The sequence below is a fragment of the Cyprinodon tularosa genome, unplaced genomic scaffold, assembly GCF_016077235.1.
Source record: "Cyprinodon tularosa strain WSP-4 unplaced genomic scaffold, ASM1607723v1 ctg336, whole genome shotgun sequence".
In the NCBI taxonomy this organism is placed as follows: Eukaryota; Metazoa; Chordata; class Actinopteri; order Cyprinodontiformes; family Cyprinodontidae; genus Cyprinodon; species Cyprinodon tularosa.
In genome coordinates this window covers 1,152,893-1,167,925 of record NW_024039048.1, presented here as the reverse complement: position 1 = coordinate 1,167,925, position 15,033 = coordinate 1,152,893, and the positions used below count along the sequence as shown (strand labels likewise).

At 40.1% G+C, this 15,033-nt stretch overlaps 1 protein-coding gene across 4 annotated transcripts in view; it reads left to right on the top strand.

Annotated features, from left to right (window-relative positions):
• anks1b (ankyrin repeat and sterile alpha motif domain containing 1B) overlaps nt 1-15,033 on the top strand; it is a 296,256-nt gene that overhangs the window by 23,085 nt on the left and 258,138 nt on the right. The gene's annotated exons all lie outside the window — the stretch shown is intronic.

Genomic DNA, 15,033 nt, shown 5'->3' with positions numbered 1-15,033 from the left:
TCATAGAATAATTCTATAGGGTATTTGGTGCTGGTCCTTAAGGTCTCTGAATAGGGTGTGTAACATTGGTTGGGCTGAAAATGGAATATTTGCTGTTCTGTGAGCCCTAATGCAAGCCTGGTTATAAGCCCTACAAGTTTTCTTCCTTTTATAGTATGCTCATGAATATTTAGATGAGCTGTGCACCGATTGGTTGGTTTACAACGAGCAAATTGTTGACATGGTAGGGTGACCAGATGCCCTCTTTTTCCCAGACATGTCCAACTTTTCATACCTAAAAAAATGTCCAGGGGGAATTTAAAAATCGTCCGGGATTTTGGTTGACTACAGTGCAGCATGTAGCCGAAACAGGGAGCCAGCAGGTGACGGAACGACCGAACCCAACCTGGTTACGGTGGCCTGGACAACGGCCACCCCTCCTTTTCAGAAACCCAACTCTGGTCACCAAACTGTAGATATGCTAGCATTCCAATCAACAGCTTAGCGGCAGGATCGTACTTACAGCTTGATGTTGTGATGGCCTTACACTCCAAACAGCCCCTCGTTTCAGTAAAAGAAGTTTAGCAAATCTGCTTTGAACTGTCCAAGATTTTCAAAGCCATCTTCGGCAAAATGCTCGGAGCAAATGAACAGCTGAGCATCAAACTTTGCAGGGATATTCTGATAGACAAAAATAATCCATGCCTGTCGAATCGTTGGATCGTTGGGAAGACTGTGAAATTGTTCCCCTTTCTCCGTGCAGCCTGGAACACTGCATTTACCCCAGTGGTTCTGACTCATTTTCAATAGAGAAACTGCCTGCTTTGTAATTCTTGTAGAAGGAAACCCAACTGTAGGCTAAACAGCTAAACTAGTGTCTTACAGCTACCTCTATTCATGTTCTTGGGCCAGTGAACCAGTGGCCTGGTCTGTATGTCAATTTCGAGGCGTGACAAAAGTACAGGCCAGAACCAAATAAGGCAACATCCCCGAATTGACGTCAATTCGGTGCTTCGTTTGAATTCGCCCGTTTAATGCTGGAAGTTTAGAATTGTGAGATTTGCAGAGAAAGGAGGTGTTGATGGGGTTTGAACTTCTCTGTATGTCCATTTCACCCACTGATCTTGTCAGGGTTTGGTTGAGGTTTGAGGACCAAAATGCAGAGGCACAGAGGCTGAGGAGACTTCTTGCAGTTTAATGGTGAAAAACGGTAAACAAAGACAGGAATCCAAAAATCCAACTAATAATGTAAAGCAAACCAGAACCATGGAGATATCTGGGGAAACCAAACACTGATGTTATCAAGGTTACTATAATTTCAGCTCAAATTAAGCAGGAAAAGGAGCCCTGTCTGTGGTTAGACTTGGCAAAATTAATGTCAAAGTTACTAAAAAAATTCAGTGGTATAGTTTGTGTGCATAGATTTGAAATGTGACCTTAGTTTTGAATCACTGAAATCGGTAATGAAAAACTTAAACAATAAATAACTTTTGAACGGCAGCACATTCAGTCATCTCCATAAATCCTGACCTTTCCTTATGACACATTATTATCACAACCTTCAGCCTCTAAAATAAGTGCTTAGTTCAGGGTCTGCAACCTTTACAAACCAAAGAGACATTTTTACATTCCGTCTAGCTAATGAAAATAGTTTAGAGCTGCAAACATTATGTGACCTTTTTAAAGAGATGTCTACCAAAGATTTTTTCAAATAATCACAGCAGCATTTCAAAACTTTGAAAATGAAGAAAAAAAAGAATGAATCCATTTTGAATGGGTTACTGAAACTAGTCAATTTGTTAATATTTCTATTTTTCGCTGCAGGTTCCATGCATCAGCATGAATGACGGTGATATTTCAGTCTGTTTGGCTCCCAGAGGAGCTGATGAAGGTCTGTCACCCTCCTCATCAGTTAGAAAATGTTATCTTGCAGCCTTTTATACCTCTGTCTAGCTTTATGTCTATCATCGTGTACGAATAGATAAATGCAAGACATGAGTTCGGGGGTTATATGAGGGAGTCGACAGGCATTGCAGATGCATGGATTTATCATGGTGTATGTGCTCTTTCTCATCACATACATTTATAATAATTGAAATTTAAAAAAATTCAATTTTCAAGTAGCAGGGCTGCAAAAGTTTTGGTCTTCCTGTATTTAATGTGGTGGCTGTCATGATTTTATCAATGGCTCGGACCCACATGCAGAGAAACCATTACAGAGAGACCAGGGAAAACGTTTACCAGGTTTATTGAGAAGCTTGTGGAGATTCCAGTGTTGCTCTGAACACTGCTCAACCGGAACTGAAAGGTGAGGGGATGACACTGCGGTTAGTTCAGGTTAAGTGGGAAAATTGATTCTCGAACTTGAAGAGGATAAATGGTTTGCAGACTCACGTTTCCAGAAAAGCAGTTGATTCTTTGACTCCAGTCGGTGTGGGGTGTTCCAGTGTTTGTCTCATTCGGTGGAGGGCGGACAGGGTTTACCCAGAATGCGGTTGTTTGCAGGAGAACGGAGAAACTGACTGCCACTCAGATTTCCTGCGGTACTTGAACAGACTGTGGTGCGGATTAATCCCTTGCTCAGTGTGAAACTCAAACGATCCCATGGAGGAAAGGGATCCAAACCTCCAGTTTGTCCAAAGACAAAAAGCAGGATTAAAACTCAGGTTGACAAAAACTCAATTTGACTCACCGAAACTCAGCTTGGCTAGGGTACCCAAAACTGGCAAACACTCTGGCATCGAGGTAGTGGCGGTCAGCAGCTTAAGAGCACTCCGTTAATGAGGGAACCCTTTGTAGGTGTGTGAGGAGATGAATCAGGACCAGGCGCCGTTTGGTGGAGGAAGAAAGACAAACACACAAAACACAAACCACACAGACAGGAGTCCTAACAGTGGCTCTATTAAATTGGGTTTGTTGGTGCACAGAAAGGAAAAGAGAGTTGAAGCTAGCCTGCATGTCAGTGCATGCAAACTAGAAACAAGTTTGCAAGAAAAGTTTCTAGAAAAGAAGAAGATGGAATAGAATAGAACTCAACTTTACAAGTACAAAGCAACGAAATTAACTCTGCATTTAACCCATCCCTTTGGGGAGCACTAGGTTGCCATTGTGCGGCGCCCTGGGAGCAGTGTGTGGTTAAAGGTCTTCCTCAGAAACCAAGAGTGGGAGTCTGTGGGGCTTGAAAACAGAACCTAGGCTGCAATTCCCCAAGAAAAGAGACCATCAGAGGCCATAAAAACAATAAAACCCTGCAGCCAAAGATGTAAGGAAGAAAACTTGATAAAAATTGCACAGCCCTTATTTTTATAAGGTGTCATATTTTCATTTTAACAGCATTTTTTTTTACCAGTTTTGATCCCGAATTATGACTGTAATGCTTATGTCATTGAAATCATTCATTCATCGCCAATCATTACCATGATTACCCCAGACAATAAAGGCAGCATCAGATACGGTGAAGCTGTTCGTCATTTTGTTTAGAGAGAAAAGTAAAGCAGTTTAAATACCTGTTAGTTCTGAATCAGTTTTAGAAAGATAATCTCACCAAATAGCAGAAATGGTTGTGCATATTCTTATATTTTTTGCAAACCTTAAAAGGCCATTTAAGTATTTCAATTGTCGATCCTTTACTTTATTTTTCAGAGAAAACAGTTAATTGGTGGAACAAAATAAGCTCCAGATGTTCAGATTAGTTTAATTTTTTTTAAGCATTTAAAAAAACTGATTCAGATGTAAAATAATTTACCCTAAACTGTTAAAGAGGTTCCTCCTGTTGGTGTTTGGTTGTTTATCTATAAAACCTGGAACAGGGTCTTTTTGGATCTTTGTAGAGAGGTCTTATGAAGATATGTGTTTGGTATTACTATTTAAAAATCTAGCGTGCTTTGTGTGAACTCCAGACGGTCCCCAGTGTCTCGAATAGGCTGAAAATAGCTATGGGAAAAACCGGAGAGGAACACACTCTGACAAAAGCTCAAAGATGCTGTTTGGATGTTTTTTTCCTTTCAGTTTCCAGAGATCTGGTCGCTCTGTCCTCATCCCTTTTATACTCTAACAAAGCAGGTCTTTCCTCCTCGCTGTATGAATAATTAAGTGGCTCCCCTTTTGCTGCGTCTGATGAGCTTTAGATGGGAATCCCAGAAACACTCAGATGGTTCGGTTCTGTTCCTTTTGTGGAATTACTCTCCCAAGATCATATGTGCAATGCTGCAAGATTTGTCTTCTCTTATTTGGTAGAAATGCTCACATTTTTCTAGACATTTAAATCAAAGCTTCTGTATTGCATTTCTGTAATGGGAGGCAAAGCTTAGACAGTTAACGACCGCAGGAATATTTATTTGAAGTGTCTCTGTCTGCATCGGGAAATGATTCTGAAGTGTTGACAGTGGAAAACAGAATAATGAAATTCCTCTAATCAGATTTCTGCAGCTTAGTAGCTACCTGCCAATTAAAGAATCATCTAACGAGGTGAAGATTTAAACAGCTCGTCTTCTCCTGTCTAAATGCTCATCTTTCTTGTATCAATTAGAAAAGAGTGGGAGGTAACGAGAATGCGGAGGACTTGACATTTCGCCAAGAGGTAGATAAAAAGTCTCAGATATATGTACATATCTGCTGTGGATTTTTAACTGACACATTTATTTTATATTATTAATTCAGCAAATATGTAAAAGAAGGTGGATATCGTTCCCCTAGGAGCCATCAGTGACTGTTCCTAATCAAATGGCCTTTTCAGATGTTCCATATCTAACATGAATGGCTTCATCAGTCTTACAAAAGGACAGCAAGCATTCAGATATAGGTCACTTTAATAAGCATGTTCCCTCTGGTCTCTGTTTCAATGTCACTGTGACAATTTAGGAGGAGCAAGTCCAAGAAGGCTGCGTTAGATGGGCCTCAGTGAGAAGAGATGTCAAGATTGACGATTTCTATGTATTATTCTAATACATGGTCAGAGCCTTGGGTTTTTAGACAGTTCACTGGAGAAGCAGCCATTTATTTATTGTGAATATTTTTTATTTATTTTATTCAGTTATAGTAAAAGACAGATTGGACTGCAGCAATCATTGAGTTGTGGTGCTCACAATAAGCAGCAAGTGATTGAAAAAAACGCTAAATTGGACTTCCGATCTGGTTTACGCCTGTTCAGGTCTGATCAGTCCGACTTCTTTTTAGCTGAGGATCTGATTCTCAATATGTATGGCCTTGAGCTACTGATAGCTAACAGAGTTGACAAAGATTCCTGGATAAAAGTCTTGAAATGTCTTCAGAAAAGCTGAGTGAAAGTCTGGTTGCCTCAAATGTAAGCCTGTTTTGTGATTATAAAGTTTATTTCTATTTGCTTTACTCCAGTTTACTAAGGGAGAATCTTGGGAATCATTTAATTGTCTTAGGATTTCATAAATTGACCTGGTTGCCTCCCTTGGGAGGTGTTCCAGGAATGTTTTATTGGGACGAGGCCTCCTGGAAGGCCCAGGAAACGCTGGAGTGACCATGTCTCTGAGCTGTCCTGGTGTCGCCTCAGGGTCCCCCCAGAACAGCTGGAGGAGGTGTGTGTAGATTGGGAAGTCTGGGCATCTCTGCTTAGACTGCTGCCTTCATGACCCGGCCCTGGATAAGAGGAAGAAAAATGATGGATGGATGGATGGATGGGATATTGTATGTAACAGTAAAAATGTGGAAATTTTCTTTCAACATCTTCTCGTACTAGTTTGCAGACAGACCAAAATGCTGTAACTGAGCCAGGTTTGCACGCTGCCTCCCTAAACCTTCCTTTCTCCATCTAGTTGTGAAATGCACCAATCCCTCGTGCAAGTCTTTATTCCCATGTGTATTTGCATTCTGGGGTCTTTCTATGTTGCATTTAAGTTATGAATTCTTCCTTTCTGAGCGGCCTTTCAGCTCATTTCAGTTAAAGGAAAATGTCACTGTAATTAACGAAACTCATAAGTTCTAGATATTTGAGTAAAAACAATTGAAAAATCCAGACTTAAATCTTGAATATTGAATATTCAGACAAAATCTAAAATTTTACTCTCCTCCCAATCACTGAGCTTAAGAGCGTTTCTTTTGGGTATTGGTTCAAGATGTTGTCTAGATAAAAATCCATGCACATATTTGGGATTTATTTTTATTTCTTTAGCTGTGAGTTCAACTGAAGACCATTGACCAAGTAGTTTGAGTACATAATGCCTCTATCATGGTTTCAGGATGTTTATGGATATAGCAGTCTCTTTATTTCTGCTTTAACTGTTTCTGATCAACAACAAAGCAATAATTGTCCTGACGAAGGATATACTTGTTTCTACCAGCAATATTCTGGGTTTTCCTCTATAGGGGGTTTTCATGTGACGTCGCGCTCACGTGACTATTCAGCGCGTCCGCCATATTGGGTGGCAGCCTTAGGCAGTATTGACAGTGAAAAATGGTGAAATCGTGTGTAATTGTTGGTTGCACGGCCCGTGGAGGTGGAGATCAACGCTCTTTCTATCGCATACCAGCCGTAATCGTGAATCAATGTGAAAAAACAAAACAGCTATCTGAACAACGCCGTCACCTATGGCTGACACGGATATCCAGGTCCGATTTGGACGGTGTTAAGCTGGAACACGCCAGAGTCTGCAGTGCTCACTTTGTCACAGGTAATTAACTGTCAAGCATTTAAAACATGTAAGAATATATTAATAATAGGGCTTGGGCGTCATGACGTATTACTTTCCGTGGCCGCAATGTTGACCGTCTCCGCCGCCGCTACTCAGACTACTGCCTATGACCACCGCGTACTGGACTCCCTCTCTCTGCCATGTTTTAATTTGATTAATTTCACCTTAACTTGATTTCAACCAGCGGGAAAAGGCTCAAATATGTGAGAAACCAGGAGGGTTTAGGGAGGTTTGGCAGTTAACGTTACTAACCAAACCTTTGAAACACATAGCAGCTAGTTAAAAGTACATTACATGCCTGAGTGGTTGTTAGCACTAACGGTTAGCACTGTTTGCTGGCTTTATGAGCTGCAGCTCCTGAACCCATCCATTCGTAAACTGCACATGAGACTCCAAGGACTTGTAGCTTTGGAACTGTTCGCGCACCGCCGGCCGTTAGCCACCTAGCATAGCGAGCCCTGCGTCGGATTGTTTACATTTTTACCATCTTATTAAAACTCACCCGTCCACGTATGATGGCGATTTCCTTCATGTACATCACTTCGACATCTCGTACCCAACCAGATGTGAACTGGTTGTGAGCCTCTAGACCCTTGTACGCTCTCATTTCCTCCAGAGTGTGCAGAGGGTTTTCACTGAAAACCGGGTAATGAACTATGTTACCGTGCTCTACATTTGGCCAATTATCTGGATTAGTGCTAAACAAGGCACCGTGGAGGGCATAGGGGTCCATATGGTCGATCACGGAACATTTCCTCAGATATGTTCCATGATCTGGTGGCTCTAGCGTGCTGGCGTACTTATCTATTCGCGACATGATATATTTAATATACGATAATATGCCACCCAAGATGGCGGACCGGGAGCTGGCCAGTGACGTCACTGAAAACCCCCTATTGGAAAGACAAGGTTTCTCCTTATCTGGCTTCTTCTGTTCAATCAACATGAGAGGATGTGAATTTTCCGTCCTGAATATTTTATTTTTGATTGGGGTTGAAGAAAAATGAAAAAGGTTATGAGGAGCTTACGCTGTCACCATGATGATTCTCCTCTGGTCCTTCTGCTCACATCTAAGCCAGATTTTATGCTGCAGACTGTTGTTTTTGTGGCTGCTCAGACAGCCGGCGCAGACACGCTGATAGTGACTGACATCCCAGCTATTTTCACAAATGAATCGAGCTTTCGCAAACGATCTGTCATTCCTTTGCTCTGTTTGTCTCCCGCTCCATCAGCATTCTTCATAACACGGCGGCATTTCTTCCCTGCAGCACACGAGGTCACGAGCCCACAAATACGGATGTCGCGACTGTCATGTGCCACCTCCTCTCAGCGGGAGCAGTCAGCCTGGATCTCTGTGCTCTGCCTCCTGAGGTGTCTTAGCAGGGCAAGGGAGCGTCTCACCGTCTGTTGCTGTCATGGAAATCGCTTTCAGGGACAGAACTGGGCACCAGCAGGTGTCAGCAGGTGGGCCTCACCCTGCAGGCTCTTCATCGTATTCTTGCTGCAGATTTGCTCACATGTTGGAGGGTAAATCTGCTGACCACCAGGCCAAGGCCCAGAATAGCCCTTAAAATTAGACTTGTTCTCATTGGTTAATGAGACAGAAACTAATCTTTAGCTGAAAGTAAAAATCAGAAGGAAGAATAAACTGTAACAAAGCTTTGGCAGTAAAATTGAAATATTTTCAACATTTTCTATTTACTTTCCTAAGACTCATTTGAAAATTATGAAATGTGACATAAATGTTTCAATATAAAGCTCATTAAATAACAAAAAAAAAACACAGGCAGTGTACGAGGAGCACAAGAAAAGCAAAAAATGAAAGCTGCACTGATAAACATGCAATGGTTGCAAGTGTCCTGCCAGGTTGTTGGTCCAAATCCGAAAAAAAGCCAACCAAAAATAAAGGTTCTGGGCATTTTTAATTGGAAAGATTGAAGGATTATGTAGATGAAAGCAAAGGCTCCGTTTTTGGCTCCATCCAGGAGACTGGCTTAGCTTAGCATTATAGCTCTGATCCACGGGCATTTTCTATAATGAGGAAAAGGAGTGGTATGTATAGCTATTGGTATGAATTGCTTAGTCCCGCGGTTCTCAAAGTGTGTGGCGCGACCCACTGGTGGGGAATTGAGACGTGACAGGTGGGGCGCGCCAAGTTCCGGTGTGTGTGTGTGTGTGTGTGTGTGTGTGACTATAAATGTAGAATGTGTGAGAGCAAACTGTCCTTATAGCTGTATGTTGCCGCTTTTTAGACCAATCAAACCCACAAAGTAATCATTTCTAGCCTACATGCAGTCTAATTAAAAGAACATTAGATATGAGAAAAATTTCACCTGGAACTGAAGTGCCAAAATAATGATTGACGTGACGTCGGCATATTATTTGTAACAGAATAAACTTTCGCGCCCCAGTGTTGCCAACTCAGCGACTTTGTCGCTATATTTCAGACCCCTCCAGCGACTCTTTTTCAAAAAAACAAATCTAGCGCCTTTTGGAGACTCTTACGTGAAAGCACGTATCGTTCCTTTTCTTGTCCTCCAGCGGCAGGTGCTGCCGTGGGGCGCCTCCCCCGTCCCAACCCCGTTCTCCCCCGCTATTGCAGGAGTCCCTATCAGCGCTGCAGTCAGAGCAGAGACACAGCATGTTTAACTTTTGCGTCCAGACTGCAAATAAAGCGCACATGCGCCGGGGTTGACGGCGCAGGTTGATCATAAATAACTGAATTTGAAATATTTTATCTTAAATAAATAACGGCGTTTGATTCACACAGCCACATGTTCATGTTTCTGGTTAGGAGTGGAGAGCGAGTATCCACTCATCGGGCAGAGAGCTGTGTGCATTCTTCTTCCCTTTGCCACATCATATCTCTGTGAGATGGGCTTTTCAGCTGCTGCTTCAATGAAAACAAAATACAGATCTCAGCAGAACATTGAGCATGACTTGAGAGTGGCAGTATCAAGCCTGCAACCCCGTTTTGAGAAACTGCAATGCAAAACAGGCTCATTGCAGCCACTAATGCAGGGATAAATAGACCTGTCTTGCCAGATGGATTTCACTTCTTTTCTTTTATTAACAGATTGCAGAGTGGCACTTTAATTTTTTCTATCTTTGAGCTTGATACAAATTTTGACACAGCTGCATTTTTATTTTCTTTATTTTTGAGCTTGCTGTTATTTGATGTAGATTTGTATTTAGATACTACTTGTTACTTCAATAAAATTGGAACATTTTAAGATTGTTGAATATTTCATTAGCATTGTGTTGGGGCGATGGGGACAGGCGGGGCTTGAAAATTCCCCCTTGTCCAAAGTGGGGAATGACAGAAAAAGTTTGAGAACCACTGGCTTAGTCTAATACTTTGTTCACATGTACTTTTGAGTGTCAGGCAGCCGGTTTTCATGCAGTGTCTGTGGTGAACTCTCATAAAGGTGCGTCAGGAGGTCCTGTGGCGCATTTCAACTGTCATCCACTGCGCATCTTGAAGCTTTTGGAGCATCAGCCACAGAAAGTTGTGAGCTCCTAAGCAAGTATCAAGTATGTCAGAAAGTATTAATTTCTGAAACTGGAAAATTTAAACTTTGGCTGCTCTGGGGGAGCAGGGAGACGGTCACTGCATCCAAGTAATGATCTCTGCTCCTGCAGACATGTCTGCTTAAAACTATTACAAAAAATGTACAAAGAAAAGTAAGAATGCTTTTATCAGTCCACTAAAATTTTTAGCTCCTATACTATGGTGAAACAGTTTTTAAATACCCACATATAGTATGAAAACTTGCTGCCCAAATTCTTTGATTCTTTATATTGCTGCTTGCTGACCAGCAACAGAATATTTAAAACCAAGATCATAATCCTGAATGCAAACCATTCTATTCATTGCATTTGCCTTTGTACACATTCCGGCGAATGCATCAGAAGCGTCTGCACTCACTTTGCTCAAAGAACAACCAGGAAGTCAAAAATGCATCTGAATGCAAGGATCCAAGATGAGTCGTTAAACGTCCTTCGGATGCTGAAAACACTGCTTATGAATGATACCACTCAATAAAGAATTACTGTTTGACGTGTTTGACTTTCTTTTTAACTGTGTTTGATTTGTTTATTATGTGTGAAGAAAAAAAAATAACTACTTACTCTTCTGCTTTGACCTGTGGTTTGTTGGCTCATGTGTGATGTGCAGCTCTTTGGCTTACCCTGATCGATGCTCTTCTCCTCGAATTCCCTTCCAGCCTTAGAGTGTAATAGCTGAATAGAAGTTGTGACCTCTTTAATGATCGGCTAATTTATTTATGTTGGTTAGACTGTGATGCTGAGATGGCAGACAGCCAGTTGTTGGGCTACTCTTTGCTACTTAGTGCAATGAGACGGCACATTTTTAGCCGCGTGTTCCAGGATGCTGCAGCTTTGCAGGTGAAGTTAGAGATTGAAATGCACTCAGTAGCATATATATGTTTATTCTAACTGCATGACTTAACAAGTTTGTTAATTTTTTGGCTCCTACTGCGTCCTTTAGGATTTCTAAATAAATCTGAGTTTTTCCTTCAGATTAGAAGTGTTAATACTTAAAAAAAATCACTTACTGCACTTGACATGTGTTTAGGAGAATCTGCAAATATGTTTGTTTTGATTTAATTATTTAATACGTCTTTTAAAAGGGTAATAAGACAAAAAACTCAAAGCAATTTGCAAGATGGAGAAACAAAAGATGACAAAGTCAGAATGTAGACTGTAGATTTCAAGTCGCAAACATTTTTCATCAATAATAAAGACAAAAAAAAATCCACCATTTTCATCATCTTTGATTGAACGAACAACAAAAACAAGAAATTTAGTAAAAGTGTTCCTGAACAATTAGGTGAGAAAAAGTTTTAATTTTTTTTCTTTTTAATATAAAAGTATCAGTTCATCTTAAAAATTGGGTATTAAATATTTTTAGTCAAAGAAAGCCTTCAGTTTTAGCTGAAAGGTTTAAATCTGCTTTAAAACAGGCTTCATATGAGCCAGATTTTCCATTTAGAATAAGGATTATAATAAATCTGTGTATAAAGGATGGAAACTTGGTTGTATACAGTAGAATAGATTTCTTGCAGTCCTTCACACTTCTTGCACCAACCAAAGGGCGCTCCCTGTCCTCCTACTGTGCGGATGGCCATGTGGGAGTGAAATCTCCGCTCAGCTCAGGGTTTCATCGATCTGCTATGGAGGAGTCCTCTGGTTGATTATGAATCATCCGTTACAGTTGTGCTTTGGGAAAATAAAACATAGGAGTTTTCCACCAAATAACCGCCCTCCATCATCCCTTCTTTGCTCTTCTCAGTCTATTCAGGACATGAATAATTGCACTGTCGGCTGGCAAAATAGCAGCTCAACTCAGCTAATAATTTGAGTGACAAAATAAATGATAACCGCTGTAATTTCCCTATTCTATCCCATAATATTTAACAATGAGGAAGAGTTGAGAGGGTTATTCAGGCGCTAGAGATAAAACGAAACCGCTTGTGAATGAATGATTATTGGTCTAATTACAGAAACGAGTAGAACAAAGACTGCAACAACAATGACTTTATAGTCATCAGAATGGCAGTTAGTACTTTCACTTCCTTACCAGTCCTTTGCATGTGGATGCACATGCTGTAAATGTAGTAAATGCAACATGTGATGGCCATCAGGACATGCACATTTATACAGCATATCTTTAAAGTAAGAGAGGACAAAAGATGCAGTGTTTAATATTGAATAGATGAGCTGAGGCGAACTATATGTTGGGGACTAGTCCTTCAGTAAATCAACAAGCCAAAAGGATTTCAAATTATTTTTCATTCTTTATCAATTGTAATGTTATTATAACATTTGTCACAATCCTAAAAACAATGGCGATAACAGAGTAACATGTTGATAGGATAAGAATAGAAACAGGAAGAACAAGTCTTATTAGCTCCGTCCTCATTCATGATCCATAATAAAAATGAATAAAATGCAGTCAAAAGGCTTTTCCTTGAAAATACATATACGTACATGGATACACACAATATTCTCAGTTTTTCCTTCATCTTATTTTTATCCTTTCTCTTCCCATTTTCTTCTTTCTTTCCTTTTTTCCCTTTTTTGCATTAAGATTTTTTACGCCTTTTTCATACTTTTAAATAGAAGGCATAGTGCATCAAATCGTTTTTGCATGAATATACAATATAACTTACAATGTATGTTCATGCAATTGAATTTAATTGATTCTTCAATTTGTAATATTTGAAGATTACAAATTGAAGAATTAATTCAATTCAGTTTATTTATATAGTGCCAAATTCACATCACATGTTGTCTCTAAGCACTTTACAGTTCAACCCGATCATACAGTCCAATTGATTCAAAGTTTTCTATCTAAGGAAAACCAGTTGATTGCATCGACTCATTGACTCAAATGCAATCCCTCACACTAAGCATGCTTGTAGCAACAGTGGAGAGGAAAACTCCCTTTAAACAGGAAGAAACCATCTGCTGAGGCCGACTGGGGTTCAAGGAGACAGAAGCAGAGACACAAAAAGCAGCTGTAAAAGGCGGCCCCGTCCAGGAAACACACAGCCAGGCAGACGAGCTCTGAGCCAGCTCCCTTGTCAGAGGATGAAGAGAGCACATCCAGCCAGTCACGGTCAGAGAAACAGGACTTTACCGGAAAACAGGCCGATTTCCAACATCTATAAACAAAGGTGTTGATGGCAGCAGCACAGCTGATGTTTCTCTCCAGGATGGAGTCACAGCCAAACAGGAACAGACCAGATGAAGCTACTATGAGAAAAAGCAGAGAGAGCAGAACGTTAGAGATTGAACTAACAGATTCTGCAGAGTAGGAGAATGAAGATAGAATGATGCAGAATTATGAAATGGGGTCCCTATATTAAAGGACATGGTGAAAGTAACAAACTAAAAGCACTTACTATAAGAGGTTCAAGACCGTTTAAAAACTCTAGATAGACCATTAGATGTCCTCTGGTGTCTGTTAACAATAAATCTGATCTAGGACAGCAAAACTGATTAATTATTTTTTTTGTCAGTCAATTTATAATTGGATAGCAAAAAGTAACTAAGAAAATTTGGTTACATAACTAAACCAGGGGAAATGGAAACTTTTCTACTTGAGGGGTTCTGGGTAGAGAATATTGAACATAAAAAATGTTTGGCATTTTCTGCATTTCATAACTTAACAATTTTGGTATCAGTACTGCTCTAAGTGGGTTGCTCTGTTAGCTAAAGGTATGCTTTAGACTCTCTATACTCCAGACAATTAATGATTACTAAATTAGTTCACAATTATTTCCATAATTTAAATAATTTATTAATCTAATCTAATCTAAAGGTGTTCAGAGGATCTGGTGAGGCTTGTTTTCAGCAGCCTCGCTACAGCATAGCTTGCAAAGCTGATTCTTCCTAGACAAAGCAACGCTATAATTCAAGTGTCTCCATCCACATTGAGCATCCTTACAAACGAGGGAAGCTTGTAAACCTGAAAACACCATCCTGTGTGTAGCACGATGGTGGCCGCATGGTGTGTTTTACATTCTGTGCTGCTTGAGGAAGTGTTGCACTTTTACCAAATACACAGCATCTCTTTATTCTGTGAAAACTTTGAAAAGAATCTGAAACATCATCCTGGGAGGTAAAGCTTGGGCACAAATGTCACTTTAAAAAATGATGAAAAATGTAAGCATTTTATTAATTTAGCAACAAAGAGGCTTCAAGATAACAAGATAACTTTATGATGTTCTAAACTATTTGCAGTTCTATGTATATTGTTCAAGAAGACACACAAACTATCTATTAGATTTACGTTTGATTCATTTATTCTGAGACGCTATCCGTGATAATTTTCTGTCTTTCAGACAAATCTGTAAAGATGGCACAACATTGAAATAAACTTTTATATGATGAAGCAGACTGAATCAAATTTTAATTTCTCTGCCCCATTTGAAGGGCATCACTTTTCCAGCAATGCCCTTCAAACATCTTGTAACACGGGGGAATTACCCGGATTGTGACCGAGGACGTGGCCCTAAACCAACTAGTAGGCCACTAAAAGTATCATCAAGTAGCCTAGGGTCTCCCAATTAAATGTACCTAGGTAAGTCTGGCTTAAAATGAGGAAACAGATTTAGTATACAAATTATATATTTTATTTATGGATTACAATTGGAAGACAACTTTATTATTCTATTTTAAAATCCAATAAGGCACAAGAACCCGTGACAGAAGAAGCAATCTGAGACTCTAGAAAAACACTGCAAACCACGTTAGTAGCACACAAGATCAAACAAGATTATATTAATTTAGAAGAACACGAATCTCACGTTGCGTCCTATAGAGCTGCGCCCAATCAGCTTATTTATAAAATAAATAAATGGTC